Source organism: Balaenoptera musculus, chromosome 3 (assembly GCF_009873245.2).
Source record: "Balaenoptera musculus isolate JJ_BM4_2016_0621 chromosome 3, mBalMus1.pri.v3, whole genome shotgun sequence".
Lineage (NCBI taxonomy): Eukaryota > Metazoa > Chordata > Mammalia > Artiodactyla > Balaenopteridae > Balaenoptera > Balaenoptera musculus.
In genome coordinates, this window is record NC_045787.1 from 13375288 (window position 1) to 13403071 (window position 27784).

Below are 27784 nucleotides of genomic sequence, written 5' to 3' on the forward strand. Positions count from 1 at the left end.
CAAATACATTCTGAAAATGTTTGTTCCCACCTGGCTGTGGCTCATTGTCTGATTCCAGGCTCGGGACTTCCTGGCACTGGATGTGATGCCAAGGTTTTCCTTTTGTTTGTTTTGGTTGTGATTGTGGCGCCCTCTGCTGTTCTTCATAGTCCTTAATGTTTGCATTTTCCAAGAAAAAGCTAAGTGAGATTCAAAGGAGAACATAACATCTGTTGATTTAAAACAATGATAATTTTCTTCTTCATGGTAGACAAATACTGTAAGCCCCCTTTACCAGTGTTGCTTGGTCTAAGTAACCCAGTTTCACCACTGGCTGATGTTGGAAACACAGGATATTTTTTTTTTATATTAGATCTTTGGAATTGATCTAATGAAACAGTTTCAGGGGCTTCTAAGTACTTTTTGAAAGCTGTTATCTGGAATCATAAATTCTCAGAGCTCAAAGGCAATTTTAAAATTACCAAGCCAGTCTTTTTACAGATGCAAAACCGAGGTTCTGAGAAGTTAAAAGAGTTTCCAAAAGGCATAGCAGTGTCAAAGCCATTCTACAAGTTTCAGATGTGAACCTAATTCATTGTGATATGTTTTTATTTTAGTAAATCAAATATATTAATTTTGGAACATCGGATACTATAAACTTTCTGGGTTTTTTATTTTAAGCCAAAATAAATAATAAACATTTAGTTAAAATTTTGTAGTAATTTAATTATTTTGGCATTTATTTAATAAAATCCATAAGCTATGAAGAGTCCCTTAAAAGTCCAATTTTCAGCATTTATTTTCTTATGTTTTCTTGTTATGCTTGCTAATGCAGCTTCTGACAGAAGTAAATATATTAATAGAATTGCTGTAGCCATTCTCATTCGTATATGATTACTAGAAACCAAAGAAAGTTTGGAATTGGTCCATAAATGTTAATATTATCTGAATTGAATCCAGTAAAATCATCTTTATTTGGAAAAAAATGACTTTATATGGAATATAAGTTCTCAATCCAATAAAACACCACATATGTTGCTGTAAAATACCGAATAGAGCTTACAACTCCTAACTAAAGTAACTTTGCAATTTACTTATTTAGGATTGTTTGAGGTTTTCACTGGCTTCGAGCCAAAAGAAGAAAAGATCACACATGCATTTGAAAGTAAACCTGTCATATTTCTATCAGAAGTAGAAATTATTCCAATTCCTATTGTAAAATAAAGCCCTGAGAATTTTATTTTAGATGTTTCCTAATTTCTGAATTTGCATGCATTCAGGTCAGTGGAAGACATTACCTTTTTTTTTTTTTTTTTTTCCTGGATACTATCCCAGGTCTCTTGCAATTTTGCTAAATCTATTTTTCAAAAAATTTGAAATGCAAATGGATAAAAGTAATTCCATCAAACAACTTAAGTTATAGAAGCAGAATTCTTTAGAACCAGAGGGGATTGGAGCCATTGTCAACCTCAGTTATCCCTTGAGAGATGAAGAAAAGGAGAAACTCAACAATTGGATGACTTGACCAAGTAAGAACCAAAGCCAAAAGCAAACTTAGGTTCCACTGATTCCCAGTCCGGTGCTCACTGCACTCTGCCTAAAGTACATCATCTAAGCCTCCTTATGGAGCTTCCAGTGAACTGAAAATCACAAGAAACATATTATGGAAACCTGAGGACACAGTTGACATTTCTTCCCTAGTTAACAGGGGCCAGGTTGAAAGTAAGACTTATCTCGAGAGCAAAATTAAATGTACTGAAGCCAATGCTTTGTGATATTTTTGGTATGTCTGACCAACATCCGCATCAGTTCATTCTTTGGCAAAGTCTATTTCCTACTCCTTAGGTGTAAACTAATATACTTGAAAATATTAGAGAAAAATCACATTTCAAAATATTTTAAAGACTCTTCACTTAATACTAAATGTCTAATGTTGACAAACTCTCAGAAAATGTAGATGAGCTTTTAAGACGTTAGTACTTTGAGAAAATAGTTGTTAGAGGGTATAAAATTCAGGCTTTTAAGTACAGGGTAAGGAAAGCACCAACATTTTTTGTGATCTTTTTGTTCTGTCCATCATACACTAAGATCTAATCTCGTGCCTAGTCTGTTTCAGCAAAAGAAAAAAAATAATATTAAAAAGCAGAGAGGCCTGAAATAAGAGAGTGTAACTGTGTTCCTTATACTCATCTCTTGACATTGTAGAGAACCAGGCATTCTCCTCTGGGCTGCTTCAGTTCTTCATACTAAGAATGTGCTCAAGCAGTGATGGACCTGGCTCCCCAGTGATGATGAGAAGCAAGGTTCTCTCCATTTCACTGTCAGCTTCACCTACAACAGCCTTCCCAACTTCCTACCCTATGAACGCTTTCTTGGTCATTAAGATTTAGTTCAAGTCACATCTCTTCCGTGAAGACCTTCTTTTAGTCCCTAATCTTGAGCTGGATAGCTCTTCTCTGCTCGGCACTTATAGAGCTACTGTGTATATCTCCACCCTAACATTCAGTATGTTGCATTTAAATTTTGTATGTGTCTTTCTCATAGATCTGACACATACGAGGTACATAATAAATGGAATTATGTTAAAACAGAAATCTTCATTTTGGCACTTGTAGGTGCTCTTTAAATAGCTATATCAAACAAATAGCAGGTCAAATCGTTTGGAGATTAAGGGGCACGCATTGTAGCCAGTTTATCTTGGAAAGCTCACCCAGAATTTCATTGCTTAAAATTCAATACTCTGTGAGTGTCTTAATGGCTTCAGTGGGCAATTGGTAACACCTGCTGTGGATATTTTCCAGACTAAAAGTATATATAATACTCCATGCCAAGGAGTGTTAGGGACCTGGATCAAGCATTTGTGCTTGTGCTCAAGCAGCTCAAAACTGTTTTCTCTGGAAAACCTTGGCGCTTTCCATCCCCACAAGATGGGAAGCCATCTAAGCTTGGGGGTCCAGGTTTAAAATACTTGATTTCATAAGAGAACGTTTAATTCTCTGGGCTTCCATTTTCACACCTGTAAAATGGGGATACTAACTACCTCATGAGGTTATTGCTGGAATTAAAAACACGTAAAAACATGTTAAGTGACTGGCATAGTCAGTGCTGTGTAGGTGTTGCTGGTTGTAATTAATATAAGATTGAATTAGGGGTGCCAGATTTACCAAATAAAAATATGGGATACCCAGTTAAAACAACACATAATTTGTTTATTACAAGTATGTCCCATGCAATATTTGGGATATACCCATGCTAAAAAATCATTGGCTATCTGAAATTCAGTCTAAACTGGGTGTCCTGTATTTAATCTGGCAACCATAGGCTGAATGAATGAATAAACCTTAGCTGGAGATTAGGAATGTAGCTTTAAAGGGTTGTTTTTAATCAGCCGAATAGTATGTATAAATCCACTCCAGCAGGGACCTTCAGTAACTAATGGAACACCTTCTGAGATGGTTTCTTGACCTGTCACACTGTAAGCTCAGGTAAGGAGGTAGGAAGCACTTGAAAGTGAGTTGAAACAAAGATTCAAAATTCTGGGGAACCCTGTGGGCTTTCAGTGCCAAAGTTTAAGTTTAGATTTAGTCTCTCCCTGACCTGCAGTGGTATTTCTGTTTGGAAAGGCCAAACAGAATTTGTAGTAGAAATCTTAGAGTGATATCCAGAATGTTGCCATTCTGGGTATCATTGGTACACTTGTTTACCAAATCATTTGTCAATTGACTAGGAAAAAACATCTCTGAATCTGAGAAAGGATTGGAGACAACGCAACCAATGCCCTACAGAGTCTGTCCATGGAAGGTTTCCTACCTTGCTTAGTACTTTATAATTTCTTAGAAGTTATCTGGCCTTTGAGTTATTAGAATTTTTTTTAACAGCTTTATTTGAGTATAATTGCTTTACAATGGTGTGTTAGTTTCTGCTTTATAACAAAGTGAATCTATACATATACATATATCCCCATATCCCCTCCCTCTTGTGTCTCCCTCCCACCCTCCCTATCCCACCCCTCTAGGTGGTCACAAAGCCCTGAGCTGATCTCCCTGTGCTATGCGCCTGCTTCCCACTACCTATCTATTTTACATTTGGTAGTGTATATAAGTCCATGCCACTCTCTCACTTCGTCTCAGCTTACCCTTCCCCCTCCCCGTATCCTCAAGTCCATTCTCTAGTAAGTCTGCATCTTTATTCCTGTCCTGCCCCTAGGTTCTTCAGAACCTTTTATTTTTTTAGAGTCCATATATATGTGTTAGCATATGGTATTTGATTTTCTCTTTCTGACTTACGTCACTCTATGACAGACTCTAGGTCCATCCACCTCACTACAAATAACTCAATTTCGTTTCTTTATATGGCTGAGTAATATTCCATTCTATATATGTGCCACGTCTTCTTTATCCATTCGTCTGTCAATGGACACTTAGGTTGCTTCCATGTCCTGGCTATTGTAAATAGAGCTGCAATGAACATTGTGGTACATGACTCTTCTTGAATTATGGTTTTCTCAGGGTATATGCCCAGTAGTGGGATTGCTGGGTTGTATGGTAGTTCTATTTTTAGTTTTTTAAGGAACCTCCATACTGTTCTCCATGGTAGCTGTATCAATTTACATTCCCACCAACAGTGCAAGAGGGTTCCCTCTTCTCCACACCCTCTCCAGCATTTATTGTTTGTAGATTTTTGATGATGGCCATTCTGACTGGTGTGAGGTGATACCTCATTGTAGTTTTGATTTGCATTTCTCTAATGATTAGTGATGTTGAGCATTCTTTCATATGTTTGCTGGCAATCTGTATATCTTCTTTGGAGAAATGTCTATTGAGGTCTTCTGCCCATTTTTGGATTGGGTTGTTTGTTTTTTTGATATTGGGCTGCATGAGCTGCTTGTAAATTTTGGAGATTAATTCTGTCAGTAGCTTCACTTGCAAATATTTTCTCCCATTCTGAGGGCTGTGTTTTTATCTTGTTTATGATCTCCTTTGCTGTGCAAAAGCTATTAAGTTCCATTAGGTCCCATTTGTTTACTTTTGTTTTTATTTCCATTTCTCTAGGAGGTGAGTCAAAAGGATCTTGCTGTGATTTATGTCATAGAATGTTCTGCCTATGTTTTCCTCTAAGAGTTTGACAGTGTCTGGCCTTACATTTAGGTCTTTAATCCATTTTGAGTTTATTTTTGTGTATGGTGTTAGGGAGTGTTCTAATTTCATTCTTTTACATGGAGCTGTCCAGTTTTCCCAGCACCACATATTGAAGAGGCTGTCTTTTCTCCATTGTATATTCTTGCCTCCTTTATCAAAAATAAGGTGACCATATGTGTGTGGGTTTATCTCTGGGCTTTCTATCCTGTTCCATTCATCTATATTTCTGTTTTCGTGCCAGTACCATACTCTCTTGATTACTGTAGCTTTGTAGTATAGACTGAAGTCAGGGGGCCTGATTCCTCCAGCTCCGTTTTTCTTTCTTAAGATTGCTTTTGCTATTCGAGGTATTTTGTGTTTCCATACAAATTCTGAAATTTTTTCTTCTAGTTCTGTGAAGAATGCCATTGGTAGTTTGATAGGGATTGCATTGAATCTGTAGATTGCTTTCGGTAGTATACTCATTTTCACAATATTGATTCTTCCAATCCAAGAACGTGGTATATCTCTCCATCTGTTGGTATCATCTTTAATTTCTTTCATCAGTGTCTTATACTTTTCTGCATACAGGTCTTTTGTCTCCTTAGGTAGGTTTATTCCTAGGTATTTTATTCTTTTTGTTGCAGTGGTAAATGGGAATGTTTCCTTAATTTCTCTTTCAGATTTTTCATCATTGGTATATAGGAAGGCAAGAGATTTCTGTGCATTAATTTTATATCCTGCTACTTTACCAAATTCATTGATTAACTCTAGTAGTTTTCTGATAGCATCTTTACCATTCTCTATGTATAGTATCGTGTCATCTGCAAAGAGTGACAGCTTTACTTCTTCTTTTCCGATTTGGATTCCTTTTATTTCTTTTTCTTCTCTGATTTCTCTGGCTAAAACTAACAAACTATGTTGAATAATAGTAGTGAGAGTGGACAACCTTGTCTTGTTCCTGATCTTAGTGGAAATGGTATCAGTTTTTCACCATTGAGAACGATGTTGACTGTGGGTTTGTTGTATATGGCCTTTATTATGTTGAGGTAAGTTCCCTCTATGCCTACTTTCTGGAGGGTTTTTATCATAAATGGGTGTTGAATTTTGTCAAAAGCTTTTTCTGCATCTATTGAGAGGATCATATGGTTTATCTCCTTCAGTTTGTTAATATGGTGTATCACATTGATTGATTTGCATATATTGAAGAATCCTTGCATTCTTGGAATAAACCCCACTTGATCATGGTGTATGATCCTTTTAATGTGCTGTTGGATTCTGTTTGCTAGTATTTTGTTGAGGATTTTTGCATCTATGTTCATCAGTGATATTGGCCTGTACTTTTCTTTCTTTGTGACATCTTTGTGTGGTTTTGGTATCAGGGTGATGGTGGCCTCGTAGAATGAGTTTGGGATTGTTCCTCCCTCTGCTGTATTTTGGAAGAGTTTGAGAAGGATAGGTGTTAGCTCTTCTCTATATGTTTGATAGAATTTGCCTGTGAAGCCTTTTGGTCCTGAGCTTTTGTTTGTTGGAAAATTTTTAATCACAGTTTCAATTTCAGTGCTTGTGATTGGTCTCTTCATATTTTCTATTTCTTCCTGGTCCAGTCTCGGAACGTTGTGCTAATCTAAGAATTTTTCCGTTTCTTCCAGGTTGTCCATTTTATTGGCATATAGTTGCTTGTAGTAATCTCTCATGATCCGTTGTATTTCTGCAGTGTCAGTTGTTACTTCTCCGTTTTCATTTCTAATTCTATTGATTTGAGTCTTCTCCCTTTTTTTCTTGATGAGTCTGGCTAATGGTTGATCAAATTTGTTTATCTTCTCAAAGAACCAGCTTTTAGGTTTATTGATCTTTGCTATTGTTTCCTTCATTTCTTTTTCATTTACTTCTGATCTGATCTTTATGATTTCTTTCCTTCTGCTAACTTTGGGGTTTTTTTGTTCTTCTTTCTCTAATTGCTTTAGGTGTAAGTTTAGGTTGTTTATTTGAGATATTTCTTGTTTCTTAAGGTAAGATTGTACTGCTATAAACTTCCCTCTTAGAACTGCTTTTGCTGCATCCCATAGTTTTGGGGTCATCGTGTTTTCATTGTCATTTGTTTCTACATATTTTTTGATTTCCTCTTTGACTTCTTCAGTGATCTCTTGGTTATTTAGTAGTGTATTGTTTAGCCTCCATGTGTTTGTATTTTTTACAGATTTTTTCCTGTAATTGATATCTAGTCTCACAGCTTTGTGGTCGGAAAAGATGCTTGATATGATTTCAATTTTCTTAGATTTACCAAGGCTTGATTTGTGACCCAAGATATGATCTATTCTGCAGAATGTTCCAGGAGCACTTGAGAAGAAAGTGTATTCTGTTGTTTTTGGATGGACTGTCCTATAAATATCAATTAAGTCCATGTTGTTTAATATATCATTTAAAGCTTGTGTTTCCTTACTTATTTTCATTTTCGATGATCTGTCCATTGGTAAAAGTGGGGTGTTAAAGTCCCCTACTATGATTGTGTTACTGTCAATTTCCCCTTTTATGGCTGTTAGCATTTGCCTTATGTATTGAGGTGCTCCTATGTTGGGTGCATAAATATTTACAATTGTTTTATCTTCTTCTTGGATTGATCCCTTAATCATTATGTAGTGTCCTTCCTTGTCTCTTGTAATATTCTTTATTTTAAAGTCTATTTTGTCTGATATGAGAATTGCTACTTCAGCTTTCTTTTGATTTCCATTTGCATGGAATATCTTTTTCCATCCCCTCACTTTCAGTCTGTATGTGTCCCTAGGTCTGAAGTGGGTCTCTGGTAGACAGCATATATATGGGTCTTGTTTTTGTATCCATTCAGCCAGTCTGTGTCTTTTGGTTGGAGCATTTAATCCACTTACATTTAAGGTAATTATCGATATGTATGTTCATATTACCATTTTCTTAATTGTTTTGGGTTTGTTGTTATAGGTCTTTTCCTTCTCTTGTGTTTCCTGCTTAGAGAAGTTCCTTTAGCATTTGTTGTAAAGCTGGTTTGTTGGTGCTGAGTTCTCTTAGCTTTTTTTGTCTGTAAAGGTTTTGATTTCTCCATCGAATCTGAATGAGATCCTTGCTGGGTTGAGTAATCTTCATTGTAAGTTTTTCGCTTTCATCACTTTAAGTATATCCTGCCACTCCCTTCTGGCTTGCAGAGTTTCTGCTGAAAGATCAGCTGTTAACCTTATCGGGATACCCTTGTATGTTATTTGTTGTTTTTCCCTTGCTGCTTTTAATATGTTTTCTTTGTATTTAATTTTTGATAGTTTGATTAATATGTGTCTTGGCGTATTTCTCCTTGGATTTATCCTGTATGGGACTCTCTGCACTTCCTGGACTTGATTGACTATTTCCTCTCCCATATTAGGGAAGTTTTCAACTATAATCTCTTCAAATATTTTCTCAGTCCCTTTCTTTTTCTCTTCTTCTGGGACCCCTAAAATTCGAATATTGGTGCGTTTAATGTTGTCCCAGTGGTCTCTGAGACTGTCCTCAATTCTTTTCTTTCTTTTTTCTTTATTCTGCTCTGCAGTAGTTATTTCCACTATTTTATCTTCCAGGTCACTTATCCGTTCTTCTGCCTCAGTTATTTTGCTACTGATTCCTTCTAGAGAATTTTTAATTTTATTTATTGTGTTGTTCATCATTGTTTGTTTGCTCTTTAGTTCTTCTAGGTCCTTGTTAAACGTTTCATGTTTTTTCTCCATTCTATTTCCAAGATTTTGGATCATCTTTACTATCATTATTCTGAATTCTTTTTCAGGTATACTGCCTATTTCCTCTTCATTTGTTTGGTCTGGTGGGTTTTTATCTTGCTCCTTCATCTGCTGTGTGTTTCTCTGTCTTCTCATTTTGCTTCACTTAGTGTGTTTCGGTTCTCCTTTTTGCAGGCTGCAGGTTCATAGTTCCCGTTGTTTTTGGTGTCTGTCCCCAGTGGCTAGGGTTGGTTCAGTGGGTTGTGTAGGCTTCTTCTTGGAAGGGACTAGTGCCTGTGTTCTGGTGGATGAGGCTGGATCTTGTTTTTCTGGTGGGCAGAAGCTCATCCGGTGGTGTGTTTTGGGGTGTCTGTGACCTTATTATGATTTTAGGCAACCTCGCTGCTAATGGGTGGGGTTGTGTTCCTGTCTTGCTAGTTGTTTGGCACAGGGTGTCCAGCACTGTAGCTTGCTGGTCGTTGAGTGGAGCTGGGTCTTAGCGTTGAGATGGAGATCTCTGGGAGAGCTTTCGCCATTTGATATTACGTGGAGACGGAAGGTCTCTATTGGACCAATGTCCTGAACTCGGCTCTCCCACCTCAGAGGCACAGGCCTGACACCCGGCCGGAGCACCAAGACCCTATCAGCCACACAGCTCAGAAGAAAAGGGAGAAAAAAAGAAAGAAAAATATAATATAAAATGAAGTTATTAAAATAAAAAATAATTATTAAAAATGAAAAGAAAATTTAAAGGTAATAAAAAAAGAAAAGAAAGAAAGAAAGAAGAGAGCAACCAAACTAAAAAACAAATCCACCAGCGATAACAAGCACTAAAAACTATACTAAAAAAAAAAAAAAAAAAGATAAAGAAAAAACAACGGGCCCACAGAACCCTAGGACAAATCGTTAAAGCAAAGCTATACAGACAAAATCACACAAAGAAGCATAAACCTACACACTCACAAAAAGAGAAAAAGGAAAAAAGTATACATATCTACATATATATTTTAAAAAAAGGAGGAAGAGAGCAGCAAAATCAATAAACTAATCTATTAATGATAATCAACTCTAAATACTGTACTAAGATAAACATAAATCTAGAAACAAATTAGATGCAGAAAGCAAACCCGAAGTCTACACTTGCTCCCAAAGTCCACCGCCTCAATTTTGGGATGATTCGTTGTCTATTCAGGTATTCCAATGATGCAGGTACATCAAGTTGATTGTGGAGATTTAATCTGCTACTCCTGACACTGCTAGGAGAGATTTTCCTTTCTCTTCTTTGTTCGCACAGCTCCTGGGGTTCAGCTTTGGATTTGGCCCCGCCTCTGCGTGTAGGTCACCTGAGGGCCTCTGTTCCCCGCCCAGACAGGACGGGGTTAAAGGAGCAGCTGATTCGGGGGCTCTGGCTCACTCAGGTCGCGGGGAGGGAGGGGTATGGAATTTGGGGCGAGCCTGAGGCGGCAGAGGCCGGCGTGACGTTGCAACAGCCTGAGGCGCGCCGTGCGTTCTCCCGGGGAAGTTGTCCCTGGATCACGGGACCCTGGCAGTGGCGGGCTGCACAGACTCCCGGGAGGGGCGGTGTGGATAGTGACCTGTGCTCGCACACAGGCTTCTTGGTGGCGGCAGCAGCAGCCTTAGCGTCTCATGCCCGTCTCTGGGGTCCGCGCTGGTCGCCGCGGCTCGCGCCTGTCTCTGGAGCTCGTTTAGGCGGCGCTCTGAATCCCCTCTCCTCGTGCACCCAAAACACTGGTCTCTTGCCTCTTAGGCAGGTCCAGACATTTTCCTGGATTCCCTCCCATCTAGCTGTGGTGCACTAGCCCCCTTCAGGCTTTGTTCATGCAGCCAACCCCAGTCCTCTCCCTGGGGTCTGACGTCTGAAGCCTGAGCCTCAGCTCCCAGCCCCCAGCTGCCCCGGCGGGTGAGCAGACAAGCCTCTCAGGCCGGTGAGTGCTGGTTGGCACTGATCCTCTGTGCGGGGATCTCTCCGCTTTGCCCTCTGCACCCCTGTTGCTGCGCTCTCCTCCGTGGCTCTGAAGCTTCCCCGCCCACCCACCCCTCATCTCTGCCCACGAAGGGGCTTCCTACTGTGTGGAAACCTTTCCTCCTTCACAGCTCCCTCCCAGAGGTGCAGGTCCCATCCCTATTCTTTTGTTTCTGTTTTTCCTTTTTCCTTTCACCCTTCCCAGGTACATGGGGAGTGTCTTGCCTTTTGAGAAGTCTGAGGTCTTCTGCCAGTGTTCAGTAGGTGTTCTGTAGGAGCTGTTCCACATGTAGATGTATTTCTGATGTATTTGTGGGGAGGAAGGTGATCTCCACATATTACTCCTCTGCCATCTTGAAGGTCTCCTCCTAGAATTTTTAATGAAATAGCAAAAGTGAAGTGTGAGGAACGATCAATAGTAGTAATATACCCTTTTTTAAAATTTATTTATTTTATTTATTTTTTTATTTTTGGCTGCATTGGGTCTTTGTTGCTGCATGTGGGCTTTCCTAATTGTGGCGAGCAGGGGCTACTCTTCATTGCAATGTGCAGGCTTCTCATTGCAGTGGCTTCTTTTGTTGTGGAGCATGGGCTCTAGGCGCATGGGCTTCAGTAGTTGTGGCACACGGGCTCAGTAGTTGTGGCTTGCGGGCTTAGGTGCTCTGCAGCATTTGGTCTTCCTGGACCAGGACTTGAACCCGTGTCCCCTACATTGGCAGGCAGACTCTCAACCACTGCACCACCAGGGAAGGCCCAGTAATATACTGTTAATTTGAGTGGTGATTCATGACCTTCAGAAGCCTGGACCGCTGCCTTGGATTATTAGGTTTTTAATATAGCTTTCTTTATAGAGTTGTGTTAAACAGCTAATTAAATAACGGTGAATTTTCATATCATTATTTAATAATGACCCAAAATTAACCCTTCAAACTTCAGAGCCATCTTAAGCCTTTCTTTCTACCCTTGTAATCTATAGTAATTATCTTTGATTTTTTTTTAATGTGGACCATTTTTAAAGTCTTTATTGAATTTGTTACAATATTGCTTTTTTTTTTTTTTTTTTTTTTTAATGCTTTGGTTTTTTGGCCACAAGGCCTGTGGGATCTTACTTCCCTGACCAAGGACGGAACCTGCACTCCCTGCATTGGAAGGCGAAGTCTTAACCACTGGACCGCCAGGGAAGTCCCATCTTTGATTTTTAATGCAGCTCATTGGTTATAATTTTTTTGTTTTTCTGTTTGCTAAGCCATTTATCTCTGGAAAGTTGTAACTACAAAAATACTAAATTTATAGAATTTTTTTTAAGTTTTCTTATACTTTTGGAAAGCTAGCAGCTGCCATTCAAGTATATTTAAAATCCATGTTTCAAAACCATCTCAAGAAATGAATGGTTAAAATGAAACATGGGTTTTTTTTTCACTTTTATATTTTTTCCTAATGTTCGGAGTCACCCAAGTAACATATGGTAATGATTTAGGATTCTGAATCATATACAATTATTTTCATCTTAATAACATTGACTCTCTTTGCTTTAAAATTCACCAGTCGGCATATAAGTTTGCCAGTCCACACTCAATCTGTATTTTCCTAGAATTGCTCTTGAAAGTATGAACATGAAATGTTATTCTACTGTCGGACCATAACATTGAAAACTTGAACATCAAGACTTGCGTTTGAAATATTGTTTTATTAGCACAATAATAATACGTGGCACTTGGGTATTTCCTGTATGAGGATCCTGCAAAGGGGTTCTCTGCAGGTTTTCTGCCTTCTAGTAATGTGATTATTTCGGTAATTTAAATTAAAACTGAAATTCAAATCATTGGCATCTTGAAATGTGCCCGGAGAATGACATGTGGGGTTGACAGTGAACAAAGGTACACTCATGTCACTTGTCTCTTGGCCACATCTCTCCCTGCTTAAAACCCTCCCCTGCAAAGCTGGATTAATCCTGAAGCCAGTGAGGCTTACACTTCAGCATCCACACTTGCCTGGGTCTTTCCAAGGTCCTGGGAAAGATATAGAAATGGATTCACTTAGACTTCAGAAAATTTTGCAGAAGGAAGATATTTCGCCGCAATCAGGCAGGAGTCCAGTCTCTTTCCTCTTCAAGTTTAAAGAGGACTCCCTCCAAATTGCACAAACCTCAGGCCCCACGAAACTGGGATCCAGCCCTGTTCCCAAGATAGAGCTCATTGTTTTAATTACATATCCAGGATTATAAGTGAGGTTGAGCATTTTCTTAAGTTATGCCTATTTGTTACATGTTGGCCTTGGAGCCAGCTTTGGTCGCTGTCACCTCTGCCCCAAGGGAGAGTAGGATGGTGAGAAGAAGCCTCCCCTGGAGCCCAGCATGGCCCATTCTGGGGCTGGGTCTCCTCTCTCCTCTCCCCTCTTCCCTTGTGCTTTTAGGGCCAACTTTCCTGCAACGTTTATGCCTGGAGAGACTCAGACAGGAAGTTCTCCATCTTGGCCTCTGGCTCTTTCTCAGAAAGCGAGGACAGAAGGTGAAACACAATGGCAACCTTAGCCTGCATACCGCTAATAAAAATACTGTGATCGCAGTCATCACCGGAATCCATCATGAACTGCTGACCCTGACATGGTGCCTTGGGTTCAGGCCCAGCCCTGGCCTGACTGGCTAACTGGGTGCTGTGAAATTTGTGGGCTGCTTTGCTGGAGATCCCCTCCAGAGTTCTCTCTTTCTCTGCCGCAGCAACAAGCCGTATTCCAGGTAGCATTCTGAATCTCAGAGGGAGAATAATGGGCATACAACCATGCCCATGCAGATGTTCACCCTCATGTAGATGAATAAGGAATACATCTTTACTGTATGAGCCACTTAGATGCTGGGGCTACTTGCTACTGCAGTGCGGCCTAGCTCATCTTGACTGACACACTGTTTAACTGTTTAAGGTTCCCCTTTGCTCTCCACTTCTCTTTCCCAGCAACCTGTTGAACCCATCAGATATCAAACGGGTGCCTACTCTAGTCAAGGTTCTTTCTAGATGCATAAAATTCAAAGAAAAAAGCATCTAAAGTCTCAGTCTTCAAGGAAACGTCTGTCTATGGAGGAGAGAGATACTCAGATAATAACACAGGGCAGAATGCAATCAAAAGAGTAGCTAGTTTTGCTAAAGATCCTTAAGATTCGTCTTAACTTCAAGTGAAATAATAAGCTTTGGAAGCTCAAGGGAGATTGCGTGTCAGTGGTGTTATCTGAACCCTTCCTGGCGATAGTGGCTTTTCAAGCTGAATGTTGAGGAGGATGTAGATGGGGGGGGGGGGTGTGTGAGTCAGAACACTCTCAGGAGGGGGGATATGAGGAAAAGGAGGGAAGGCAAGGCACCGGGCACCTTACCATAGTGCAGATTCTGCACGTTTTGTACGACACAGACTCATCTGATACTGTCAATGATACTAAATGGTATTATTCCTATTGTGGGAAAACCTAGAACAGGAGACAACCCCAGGACACACTGATGCTACAACCAGGGAGCTGAGCCAGTGCTCCCACAGCGTGATTCAAGGAACAACGGCCTCACTGGACGTCAGCATCATCCCAGGGAAAGGGACATCTGTGTTTTAATGGATTTTTTATGGGCAGACACTCTAGGGAAACACCAAGAGGTTCTCCTGTCCCACACAGAACTCTTATCAAAGCTCTAATAGGCTGATCTGCAGGCTGAGTCTAGAGGTCTGTTTTTCAAGTTGTGTTCTCTGAAACTCATTCTAGGAAACACCGTTCCCATCACCACACCAGGCTGCTCTCATGGAGGGCAGTGAGAATATTCCCCTTTGTGGAAAGTGGTATAAATTCTGAGAGGATGAGGAAAGGGGGGATGTGGTAGGATATGTGGGGCTGGGAGCTGGCGTGCAGAGACCTGCATAACATCTTTCATTAGGAAAGGAGATAACGGACATTTGTCTGTACACGTGGAAACCCCAAGTTGTGACTCACTCTCTATAAAGAGGTGGCCCATGGTCCTTGCTCGTCTGGCCCCCAACCTGCAGGACCTCTGCTGTTCTTTTCACCCCAATCCCTGACCTTCAGGAGAAGTAAGCCGCTATCGGTCTTAACACAGGCCTCCCTGCTTCAAGATTTATGGTGTGAACTCTATGCTTTAAATACTCCAGCCTTTGGTTAATGGAAACCACACATCTTTTTCTCACTGGAAAGGCCCAGGCCTTTCTTGTGACTTTAAATTATTTTGACTTTCAAGAATACTGTTGCCTCTGCTGTGAATTTCCAAAGACTGTTTTGAGCTCTCCCTCTTTCCCTCAGGGCAGTTCCTAGAGGAAGTTGTCTCTGCTGCCTCAATAGTGGAGAAAAGGATCATGGGAGCTAGCAACCTTGGAGAATAGCAGTCCTATAATATCATAAAATATGATTTCATTACATCTGTTTAAAGATTGTTTTTACAAATCCTAGAAGTTGCACTTCCTAGGGGATAAATCAAGCAAGAAAAATCATTTGTTCCTTAATAAATATCAGTGTGTTATTCCTCAATGTGAATTTATATATTCAAAAATAACAGAATTTTGAACACTTCTCAGAAATATGATGAAAACACATCATGATTTGATTCCACGTTGGGTCAAATGATCCTTTTTCATACAGGACACTTCAGATTAATCATCTTCAGAACAGCTAGTTCAATTAAGGAAGTATTTGCAAGTAGAACAAGGCAAGAGAATACAGACACTTGCGAGACACACAACACCGAGTTAGTAGGAATTCTCTTGGTCCAAATGCAGAGAAGAACCAAGGCAATAAAAAACCTCAGAGGCCTGTATCTGGTAAATTGGGAAGATCAAGTCAAAGCGGGTTATCCAGTCTGCTTTGCTGTAATCGACCAGCTCCGGCATCTCCCCTCTGAATTTAATTCTGAATTTAATTTGGGCAAACATGGAGCCAGACTCCCTGTCTAAAGCAATAGCCGCACAAGGCAAGGCTTTCCAATCCCACCCTTGGCTTTGTTGTCAGCTGTGTTGGGCCAGGTTTTGTCATCTGTCCCTGTGATGCACAGAGACCCATACTCAAGCTAAAAGAGGTTGTACTGAAAGGAGATTTGTTTATCTTCCCATCCAGGTCAGGAATGTCACCTTCAATCCATCACTTTTCCTCCCTTGCATCTGCTTCTTAGTGCTGTCTGAGAGGAAGTGCGTGAACAGTCTAAGATTTTCATGATGTTATTAACTGCTTTGACACAAGTAATCATTTTCATTCGAAATATATATTTTGGTAACATATATTTATAGGAAAGATCTGGTTTCTACTCTTAGAAAATAATAGCCATGCTCTCTTGCATCAGAAATATCCTGATGCCATTTTCACTGTCTAGGTAATTTTATATTTATCAAAGGGTAAACTATAGAGCTACCTGTAAATAAAGCATTATTATCTTCATTGTACTTACTAATCTATTTTCAATTTCCAGTAAGACACCTACTGGGAGTTAAGAAAAGTTAACTAAAACTTGGAAATAAGGCAAAGCTAGGGGAGCATGTCATTTTGATGCCATACAGAAACATTGCTTAACATGTTCACCCAAGGATCGTATTCTTGTTTGGGGAACAAGTTTAGGTAATTTTGTTTGACTCGCTGAGTACTATTTACTAAAAGGCTAGATTCTATGAAGTTATATGTTAACATGTAGATTTTTAGCCAGTAGCGTTCAAATGATTTCTGTCTGCAGAAAAGATATCTTCCCTGTAGGGAATCAGTTGTGCATCAGATCCAGAAATCTTATTACAAAATTATTTTTCCGGGCTTCCCTGGTGGCGCAGTGGTTGAGAATCTGCCTGCGAATGCAGGGGACACGGGTTCAAGCCCTGGTCTGGGAAGATCCCACATGCCGCGGAGCAACTAGGCCCGTGGGCCGCAACTGCTGAGCCTGCGCGTCTGGAGCCCGTGCTCCGCAACAAGAGAGGCCGCGATGGTGAGAGGCCCGCGCACAGCGATGAAGAGTGGCCCCCACTTGCCACAACTAGAGAAAGCCCTCGCACAGAAATGAAGACCCACCACAGCCAAAAATAAATAAATTAATTAATTAAAATACATAAAAATAAAGGAATTCCTTAAAAAAAAAAAAAAATTATTTTTCCTCTGACTATATATTCTTATTCTCTTTTGAATCCCTGTTGCTGGTTCCCTCATTAAAGAGTTTTAAAAAAAAGTTTACATTTATTCATTTTATATTTATATGAAAGTCATGTTTTTAAGGTTTTGAAAATTATACTTTGACACAGGTAGTATATAGATTTTTTGATAGGATCTTTGTCTTCGGTGAAAGGCACATACATAAAGCAGATAAAAGTATTGCTGCTCTGAATCTGATGGCTGAAAGCACTCCAGACAACCTTAAACGTACGGCTCTCTGATTATAAATTCTATGGCTATAACTGGCTTCTCTTTCAAGAAGTTCAAATCATAGTTCTGCCACTTAGAAGCTGTGCAAACCTATCAAAGTTCTTAATCCTTCAAGGTTCCCGTTTCTTCTTCTACAGCGTGTGTTTTATAGCCTTGGAGCTGAAAACTTGGCCTTCTGGAAGTATGCAGATTACAGAAGTGCTCCTTTCTCAATAAGATTTACGTTATGCAAGTGGTATCTATGAAGACTTAAGTAGGCAATAGAAAAATTAGCAAATTCATTGGCTACTGATTTGCTTATTCTTTAATTTCAGAAGCTAAATGTTAATCATACTTCAGAAAGAAATATTTCCAAGTAACTGGAGCTGGGCTAGTCATTGTAAACTACAGTTTCATCTTTTAATGGTCACTTTTGCTTGCTAATCAAGTCATGACTTATCAGGGATATACATCATTAGCTTCTTTCAAATGTAAATAGTGGGTAACATATGAATCATTGCTCTGCCCTTTTAGTAAATATTCTGATGTAATGCTATAATTTTTAAGGAACCCAGCATTAATAAACACTCATGGCTAGATTTGCATTGAGGAAAGAAATGAAATGGCCTGTATTTTAATTCCATTTTCTTGTGACATTTCCTACCGTACAGTTATGGCGTAAAATACAAGAAGAAAATAAAGGAGTAAAGTGATCTAATGGCTAGACCTTGGATGAGAAAACAAAATCTTATTTAGAATTATAATCTGTAATGAGGTATTATTATGTGTAATTATGCAATAGAAATATTAGAATCATGCATAGAAAAGACATAGAGGGCACCGTGATTTTGAGGGGAATGTCTAGGCATTTTACTTGACACATCCTTTCTAGCTTCGCAAGAGCCCTAAAGAGTGGGTATTATTTTATTTATATATATATTTTTTGGCTTTTAAAATAAAAACATTTATTAAAAGCGTGTTTACTGGAGAAAATTGAGGAAGTGAGAAAAGTACAAAGACCAAAGTAAAACCACCCATAATTCTGCTGCCCAGAGGTAATCACCATAGCATTTTGCTAGAAAACCCTTTAAAATACAAGAAATGGAGGCCCAGAAAAAGTGAGTGAGTTTTTGAGAGCCACACAGTCTAGGACAGGATGAGGAGGACATTTGATGTTAAGTCGGTCTGACTCCAAAGCCCATGATCTCTGATTACAGCACAAGAAAACGGCACTGAAAAGAGAGTTTCATACTGCAGTAGAATTCTGTACATTATGTCACAGGACAAACCATCTTCATGTACTTTTGCTTTGCCTATCAGATGCTGTCATCTTTGTCAGGACCTTCTTTTAAGTAGTTGTAGCCCTTTTGAATTCTCAGGTAACTGAAAAGAATAATCTTTTTTTTGCAACACCCTGGGTAATTTTATGACCTGCATGCAGCTAAAAAACTCTGGACAGGATTTGGCACACAAAAATACCCCAATCCTGGTCCAAAGGTATTCATTTTCACTTATGCTTATTTGGGTTTTACGAACTCTTCCCCCCACCCCAATAACATTCATTCACTCATTCAATAAATACTGTCTGCTGGGGACTGTCCTAGGCGCTAAGGATATCGTGGTGACAAAGATCCAGATGATCTTGGCCCTCATGGTTCTTATATCTTATCATTGCACAATATTCTGCCAACTTCATTCATTCATTTATTCATTCATCAAATATTTATTGCACACTTATTATGTGCCAGAAACTGTTTTCAGAGCTTTGAGATGCACCAGTGAACAAAATAATGATCCCTGTTCTTCTGGAACATGCATTTAAATAAAGGAGGGCAGACAGTACTCAATGGACCTGATAAATGAGAAATATTATATAGTACTTTGGAAGGTGATAAGTGCTATAGAGAAAAAGGAGAAAAAAAGAAAAAACAGATCATATGAAGAGATTGGGGAGATCAAGGTGGGAGGCAAGTGGGTTGCAATTTTAAATAAGATGTTCTAGGTCAACCTCATCGAGAAGGTGACATTTGAGCAAAGACTTGCATGAGGTGGGGAGTGCTGTAGATTGAATGTTTATATCCCCCCAAATTCATATGTTGAAATCCTCACCCTCAATATTATGGTATTAGGAAGGAGGCCTTTGGGAGGTGATTAGGTCATGAAGGTGGAGCCCTCATGAATAAGATTAGTGCCCTTATAAAACAGACTCCAGAGAGCTCCCTAGCTCCTCCCTATGAATTACAGTGAGACGATGGCCATCTATGAAACAGGAAGTGGGTCCTCACCAGACATGGAATCTGCTGGTGCCTTGATCTTGGACTTCCAACTTCTAGAACTGTGAGGAATAAATTTCTATTCTTTATGAGCCAGCCGATTTATGGTATTTTCTTATAGCAGTCCAAACGAACTAAGACAAGGAATGAGCTATGTAGATATTTATGATGAGAGCATTCCAACAAAGGCAACAGGCAGTGCCAAGCTTGTAAGTGGGAATTAGCCTCGTGTGTTCAAGAAACAGTGAGGAGCAGTGTGCTGGAGCTAAATGGAAAAGAAAAAGAACTGTCAGAACTGAGTTTGAGAGGAATGAGAGGCCAGATCATGTGACATGTCATACAGCAGTTAGTCCAAGACACCCTGCACGTTTTGGAGCAGAGGACAATGTGACCTAGCCTCTGTCAGCTTTGAGACTTCTGTCAATCAAGCACCATGACCATCCTCATTGTACACTATGATGGAAACTTTGAGAGGAACCTTATCAGGAGAATTGGGGTAAGTCAGCTGTCAACTGTATCTTCACCTTTTGTCCAGGCAGGACCTCCTCTTAGATATCTTGAGAGGTTTTGGCTTCTTTTGCTACTTCACTTATAAGAAAGCACTGAGGCATCCAGACTTTGCAGCTTTAGATCTCTCCCTTATGTCTAGCAGACAAATACCCAGAATTACATAGAATTAGATAGCCTAGAGCCAAAACATTCTGTCACTCATTAATCTATGACATTAAGATCCCTGATATTCTGCTGACATGTTTTCTTAGTCAGTTTGGGCTGCTATAACAAATATTCATAGACTGGGTGGCTTATTAACAAGAGGAATTTATTTCTCGCAGTTCTGGAGGCTGTGAAGTCCAAGACCAAGGCTCTGGCAAATTCAGCTGCTGGTGAGAGCCTGCTTCCTGGTTCCTAGATGGTGGTCTTCTTGTTGTAACCTCACATGGAGGAAGGGGTTGGGGTGCTCTCTAGGACCTCTTTTATAAGGGCACTAATCCCATTCATGAGGGCTCCACCTTCATGACTTAATCACCTCCCCAAAGCTAATCACCTTCTAATATCCTCACATTGGGGAATAGGTTTCAATATATGAATTTGGAGAGGACACAAACATCCAGTCTATTGCCCAACTTGGACTGAAGCCATCATAACATTCAAATTTTAAAATGTAACATGAATTGAAATACTGCAAATAATATTATTTGATAAAATTAGACAGTTGCTTCTTATTAAAATTTATTGCTAATCCTTTGATAAAGAATCCTTTCATTAAGCAGTAAACCCTCAATTTATTTTTAACTGCATATGTTGGATAAAATTAAGTGGATACTGGTCCTTTCAAGCTTCACAGAAGAAATTCTAGGACACTTTAAAGGATCTGAGACACACAGTTCTGCCTGTATGTAGCTGACATACCGTCAAAAGGAAAAACAACCATAAATATGCTTTATTTCAGTTCGAAACAGCTAATCAAAGACTACAGTTAAGTTTAGTGAAGATAAACTTGTTTTAACAAGACATTTATGTTTGGTTACAATGGACATTTAAAACAAGCATGCTTAGATTGAATCCAGCAAAGGAAAAGTGCGCCAGATTCTAGATAGAGCTGATTTAGACCACCCTCTGTAGATAATCTATTACCTAATCACTTCCTTTTTTGGTTATTATTATGATAATGATTAGTGTTAATTGATTAGTCAATTTCTATTGATTGGGGAAGGCCAAGAACCCTGGTTGGTGTCAAATACAGCGCCCAGTCTCATCTCCTTTTCTCTCTCCCAGGTAACCATTGCTCTGAAATCTATCACCATAGATTAGTGTTGCCTGATCTTGAACTCATAAATGGGATCCTGCAATACGTAGTCTTTTGCAGCATAATGTTTTTGAGATTCCTCCATGCTGTGCACCTATGAGTAGTTTTTACCATTTTGTTGCTGAGTCATGTCACTGTATACACAGACCACAACTCATTTATCTGTTCACTTGTTGATGGACATTTGTGTTGTTTCCAGGTTTTGCCTGTAATGAATAAAGATACTATGAACAACAAGAAAAAATGATATTATAAGAGCTAAGGATGGCTAGAAGTCAGGTTGGTCAAAGACCCAGAATACAATGCATCTTCCTTGAAACTAACTTTGTAGGGAGTGAGGAATCGGAGGTCAACATCTGACAGCTGCAGTTCTCAGGGCTGTGGATTCCTGGATGCCGACTCCGTCCTCAGTGGTTATTTGCATTGCTCTCAGATCAGCAGTAGTTTTTTTTTTAAGAGAAAGTTTTGAAACTTAATCACTCGGCACAAAGCAAAAGGAGGATAAATGGATAAGTAAGTTTTGTTTGGGAACAAAGCAAATATACTCATTCCTCTTGGCATGTCTAAGGCCATGAAGAAAGACAACCGTTCAGTCCAGTGTGTTGGAGTTTGGGAAAGGCATATGGTGAGCTTCACCTGCTGTGGCTCCAGACTCACCCGGGCGGCTCAGTCCCCACCTTAGGGAATTAGACAAGCACACCATGGATGGATCCACTGACACTATCTTCAATGCTAAAATTTTTTAAATCTACAAATATTTGTATCTTTATCTCAGTACATTTGTCTGCCACATTTGGCTGATAACCCCAGCGCCTTCTTGAAAAGCTTTTTTCACCCTTGGTTTCCGGGTCTTTCTCTCCTCCCAGAACCAAGCCCATCTTCTTTTACTGGCATCTCGTCTCCCTTGACTACACATTTGAAATGCTAATCGTCCTTGGAGGGTCTTTCTGGACCCCTCTGTTTTTCTCACACTACACTTTCTAACACACCCTTCAGAGTTTTAACTACTTAAAAATTAACAACTTGAAAATTGTGTGGAAAATTATCTTTAAGCTTGACTTTGCCCCCTAAATTCTGTAGATAGCTCTATCTATAGGTATATTGATAACAGTAACTATTACTAAATAACTATAATTACAGATTTGTTTGTTTTTTCAAAACACGTAGACCCTATGAACCATATAATTGTATTTCCAACATGCCCTTTATGAACGGCTTTTACCCATAACTTTTTAATATGTATTCTTTTTGCTTTGTTTTTCCTTCACTGTGATTTTCTCATTTTTTAAAAAAATCTTGTTTTCCCTGAGTACTATGCAGGCCAAGAGCTTTTTATGCATTGCTGTGCTACTTAGGTTTTCTCTGCTATGAATCACCTCGTCATATACTTTACCCATTTTTCTATTAGGTCCTCTGTTTTTTGGGTTTTTTTAATTATCTCCCAGTGTTCTACTGAGCTTAGACTTGAGGAGATACTTCAGAATAAGTACAAAACATTTGAAAACCCTCCTGATTAAAAATGAATTATTTTTAAAAATTTTCCCAATTAGACATTCCTTAAGGACGCCAACTCTCTTTTCTGGGGGATACAAAAACCCAAAAGAATCAAGTGTCAAAAATCTTCAGTGGGGCTAATGTTAATTCATGATTTCTCAATTTGTTAGAATATGTATCTCTTAAATTATGCTATCAAAAAATGATTGTTTTTAAATAATTTTGAAAAATTCTGCATATTTATTCTGCATGGTGTGCATGCATGATATGATATACATCGTATGATATACATCAGTTCTGCATGTGTGATATACATTGATACATGAAGGCTCAGAGATCCTTAAGTTCTATTTCCAAGCGTAATGCATTACAGATCCTTTTTAAAATATCTGTTGTTACCTTCATCCCAGGGAACTAGTGTTCTCTGGAGGTCCCAGTCCTGCTGAAATCATAAGAATTTGCCAAAGGGAGGTTTAGATGGAGTATGAATGAAAGGGGAAGCTTCTACCGTGGAACAGACAGTGTGGGTTAACTAGTGGCTTCAGAAAGCCAGTGAGAATAGCTTTTGTTGCCGTAACTCTTTCAAATGTTTTATGGAAAATACATCATATATTGATGATTTAATCATGACAAAGAAAAATGCATTTTATGAACAATTGCTTTTCACTGAAACAAGTGAGAAAACAACTACAGCTTCTTTAAGCAGTACCATATTTTGCTAACCATGATTTGAAAAGAGAAGAGAGACTATGAAAGTACCTCTACGAATAAAAGGATATGTTTTGAAACATCCTTATGTTGACTTCATTCTTATAGGTGATTCTTTTTATAATTTTCAGGAAACATCTTTTATGCCCACTTTCCTCAAATTTTCTACATCTGTATAGGGCTAAGAAATTTGCGTATTCTAATATAAAATGATGATTCATATAAGCTTTTGCTTCTGTTAAAAAATATATTCCCCTCTTCTTCTAAGATACACGATTTAAAATAAAGGTTCTCATTTTTATCTGCCCTTATTACTCTCCTTTTTTCTTCATAACACATTTCATGCACATACGTTTATGTGTTTATTGGCTTATTGTCTGTCTGTCTTTCTCTATTAGAATGAAAGTTCCCTAAAGTCAGAGATTTTGCCTCTTTTTTCCTCTGCTGTATCCTTCCCACATAGTAGGAATTCAGGAAATATATAAATGAATAAAAGCATATGAATATTTCCTTTTATGTGGTTGATTGGTCATAGAGTTAAAAATATGATAAAGTCCCGTAGCCTAAGAATGCAAAGAACAACAGTTTTCAGAAGACAAGTGAATATCCTTAAGTTGCTCTCCTCAAATTCCTGTATCTAATGAATGAAAGTTTAAAAGAGAACTATAAAGCTCTCTAGATTTTCTAAGAATTCCAGAAGATTGCAAATTGCTGAATAATTGTCTTCTTTTGTCTGAGTTTTAAAATCTTAAAGTTAATTTAAATATCTCAAGAAGGTGTCATATGAATAATCTTTAAAGAAGAATCAATGCACAGTGACAGTAAAAATATGTATATACTTTCCAAAGATTAGGCTAAAAATTATAGTAACTACTGCTCTGGAGAAATGCCATACGTTCGAATTTTTTTTTAATTTAAAAACTCCTTCCTTCCTTTGATGGATATAACCTTGCCAGCAAGGCTAAAGACACCACTCCCACCTATGACAGTTTAGTATTGGAGTGGGGAGAGCCTGAGAAGGGGGAAAATTTGAATTTCTATTGTTTTAACAGCGGGGGGGGGGGGGAAGTAATTGTCAGTAGATGCTTTGAATTATGTACAGATTGGCCTTTTATTTTGCTTCAGTCCTTTCCGTTCAAGTGCCAGGGAAGGGGAAGTATTACCCCTACTATTTACATCAGAGGTCTGCTTTCACTTAGCAGCTTTCACTTGCGAAGCAAGTCTTGCCTTCTTTCTAGGGCCTGAAAATTCACTGTGAGAGGAGTTGAAGTGACTCCAAGTAAGGCAGGGACATTTCTGGAGTCAGCCAGGCGAGGTGTCCAGGCCGTCTTCATGCTGGAGGAGAGCTGGGGGCACAGTGTACAGTAGGAATGGGCAGGGCTGGGGAAGAAGAACAGTTCCTCCATCTCCTTCAGTGTCCCCACCTTCCAGACAGCATCACTCCGACCCCAGGGCAGGATGCTGCGGGCGTGAGCGAAGCCAAGCACTAGGAAGGGATGCCTACATCAGGGCACGTGGAGAGACGGAGAGAGCAGAAGGGGGTGTGCCACAGAGGGGACCCGTGCTTGGCACTGGTCAGAGTTAAAAGGCATTATTTTTGTCACAAGGGATAAACCGTAGTCACTCACAGAACCTCCCCAACTCCAAAAAAAAAAAAAAAGACTTTGGAAGTAACTAAGAATCACAAATACAAGAAAATCCAAATGGCTAGGGACCCTGTAGGAAAAGATCCTTTTTCTTAAGCCACCTCGGCCTCAGGATCCAACTTGTTCCCTCCTTCCCTCGGGTCGACACACAGACCTCCAGCTTAGCCCCCAGCCTTCGTGCTGTGCCCCTAGACACCAAGCCGACCGGCTGGCTGGACCACTTCCTACGTCCTCTTCTATGCAACTTGGTAGCTAATCGTGCTGATTCCTCTGATTTATCTACTGTGGGAAAATAAATCCTTCTGAGAAATGGGTTCTTTCAAATAGAGCGGAAAATATTTGGATGATTTTGTTCTTAGCAGATGTTTCTGTGTGCCCTCCTGATGTGGTAAATTAATCCAGAGTTTCTAGTTGGTTATTCTGCACACACCAGCCCAGTCCAATGTGAGGTGCACACAGTAAACTCCACTTTGTGTGTGGTAGTGTAGAATCAATATTCTGATAAGATTTTGAGCATCTAGGTTACAGTTTCACTTTTCCAACTAACCAACCAGCCCTCTGATCACCAGTCAAGTAGCAGACTCACTGAGACCCAGTTAGCTCCTCTTGTCACCTGGGAAAATTAGGACTAACCCACCAGGTGTAAAGAAATGAAAAAGCTCATATTTGCTAAATGAATATCCCTCAAATGGAAAATATGATTAAGAATATTCCAATAACACAGTAAAATGCATCATTTATATTTAAAGTGGATTAAATATTATTACCTCATTACTTACCTTCTTTTCGAATATAAAATCAAAGATTGCTTATTGTAATGTTAAATGGAAGTATATAAATAGAAGTGAATAAAGTAAAAAGCCACAGGCAACTGCCTCTTCCAGTTCTCCAGATATATCCACTGTGGCGTGTTGCTATTATCTTTATGTGTGCTATTCTAGACATTTTTCTATGAATATACAATTATTCAAATAGGCATATAACAATTTTTTTAATCAAGCATGGGATGCTTGATAAAAAATGCTTGATGCTTGATGCTTTTATCAAGCATCACAATTATAGATATTCTCTAACCTGCTTTTCTACTCATTGAAATATTGAAGTCTCCTCTCTGTGTCCATGTCTTATAAATATCAACCATCAATATCTAATTCATTTTTTAATGTTTTAAGAATATTCCATCAATTTATTCAATTTATCCAACAAGTTGATGGACACAGTTTTTGATTTTCATTTTGATTTTCCACTATTATATATTTGTTTTAAAACTTCTTCATGACTAAAAACAGGGGCAAAAACAAAAAGTTCAAAGGCTAAAAGAGAGAGAGAAAAAAAAATAGTTGCAAGGCATAAAAATAGAGAACGAGTTCTGTTCCATAATACAAAAATAAGTCAATATGAAAAATTAAAAACAATCCAATTTAAAAAGAAAGCAAAGAATATGAAAAAGGTAATTCACAGAAGATGTGTGAGCACATGAAATTATGCTCAGTTTCTTTCTCAAAGAAATAGAAATTATAACTACAATAAAACATTTTTCTCTTACCAGATTGGAAAAAAATTAAAGGATTTGATCATCTTAAATATTGATTAAAATGTGAACAAACAGCAAGTCTGATACACTGCTGGTGGACTTGTAATTGTCCCAACCTCTTTGCAGAACAATTTGGCAGTATGGATCCAAAATTTTAAAGTATGTATTTATTTTTAAAAATTTATATTTATTTTATTTATTTATCTATAATAGTCTAATCTTTCTTGAAAACTTAGAAGTCTTATCCAGCTCTTTATGTTATCAGGGCCACCTCAGTTAATTCATTTTTCCATTCTTAAAGGAAACTTAAATGCCTTTCCATTCTTAAAGGCACAATACTCTTTGAAACCAAGAAGGTTTTGTGTGTGTGCACAGATGTATGTTTTAATGGAATTGTTTAACTGAGAAAGAACTTCAAGTCAAAAGTAAAGCTTTCGAAGGCAATGAAAGTAACTGCAGGATTTTGTAATGACTGAGAGCCCAAAATTTGTTTTGTGACAAAGGAGTCCCTATTGCTTCTCCAGCAACTCTAGGGGTTTTATTGTTATTTCAAACAGTATTTTTCGGGAGCACTGACTCCCTGGCTGTTCAAAAGGAAATAAAACCAGGGGTTAATGTTTTCACATGCTATTGCCTGGAATTATTTTCTATTCTGGAAAAGTAAATCCAAGATGGCAGTTGCCAAGATTGAGTGTTTTTTGGGGTATTCTTAAAACTGAATATATAAATTATTGCTCTAGTTATGTGCAGTTTAATGAACTCTACTGAAATATGGTTTATGCAGGCAATTCTGCCATGCATTAAAAACCCTTCATAGCTTTGACCAACTCCTAAATTTTATCCTTTGGTTTGTGATTTAAGTATTTGAAAAAAGCCACCTAAATGTAAAATGAATGCAGTGTGTGATCCCTCTCTTGACCTGCCTATTAAAATTGAGTGTCAATTTTTCTTCTTTTCCTTGTATCTGAAAGAGACCATCCAGAAATCTAGTAAATATTTGGTGAATAAATGAATAGACGAATGAATGAATTCAAAGAAACGAATCACTACTAATTCAAAACGCAAACTTTTTACATGTTAATTTTGTTTTTAATCTCTTGAAGTGAGACTATTAATACTATTAAGACAGATTGTCTGAATTCTATTTACCTGTAAAAACTTGAAGTCCATTAAA

The 27784-nt window shown here is 38.7% G+C and overlaps 1 protein-coding gene across 2 annotated transcripts in view; it reads left to right on the forward strand.

Annotated features, from left to right (window-relative positions):
* The window catches only part of FBXL7 (F-box and leucine rich repeat protein 7), a 418013-nt gene that overhangs the window by 318068 nt on the left and 72161 nt on the right, over positions 1 to 27784 (forward strand). The gene's annotated exons all lie outside the window — the stretch shown is intronic.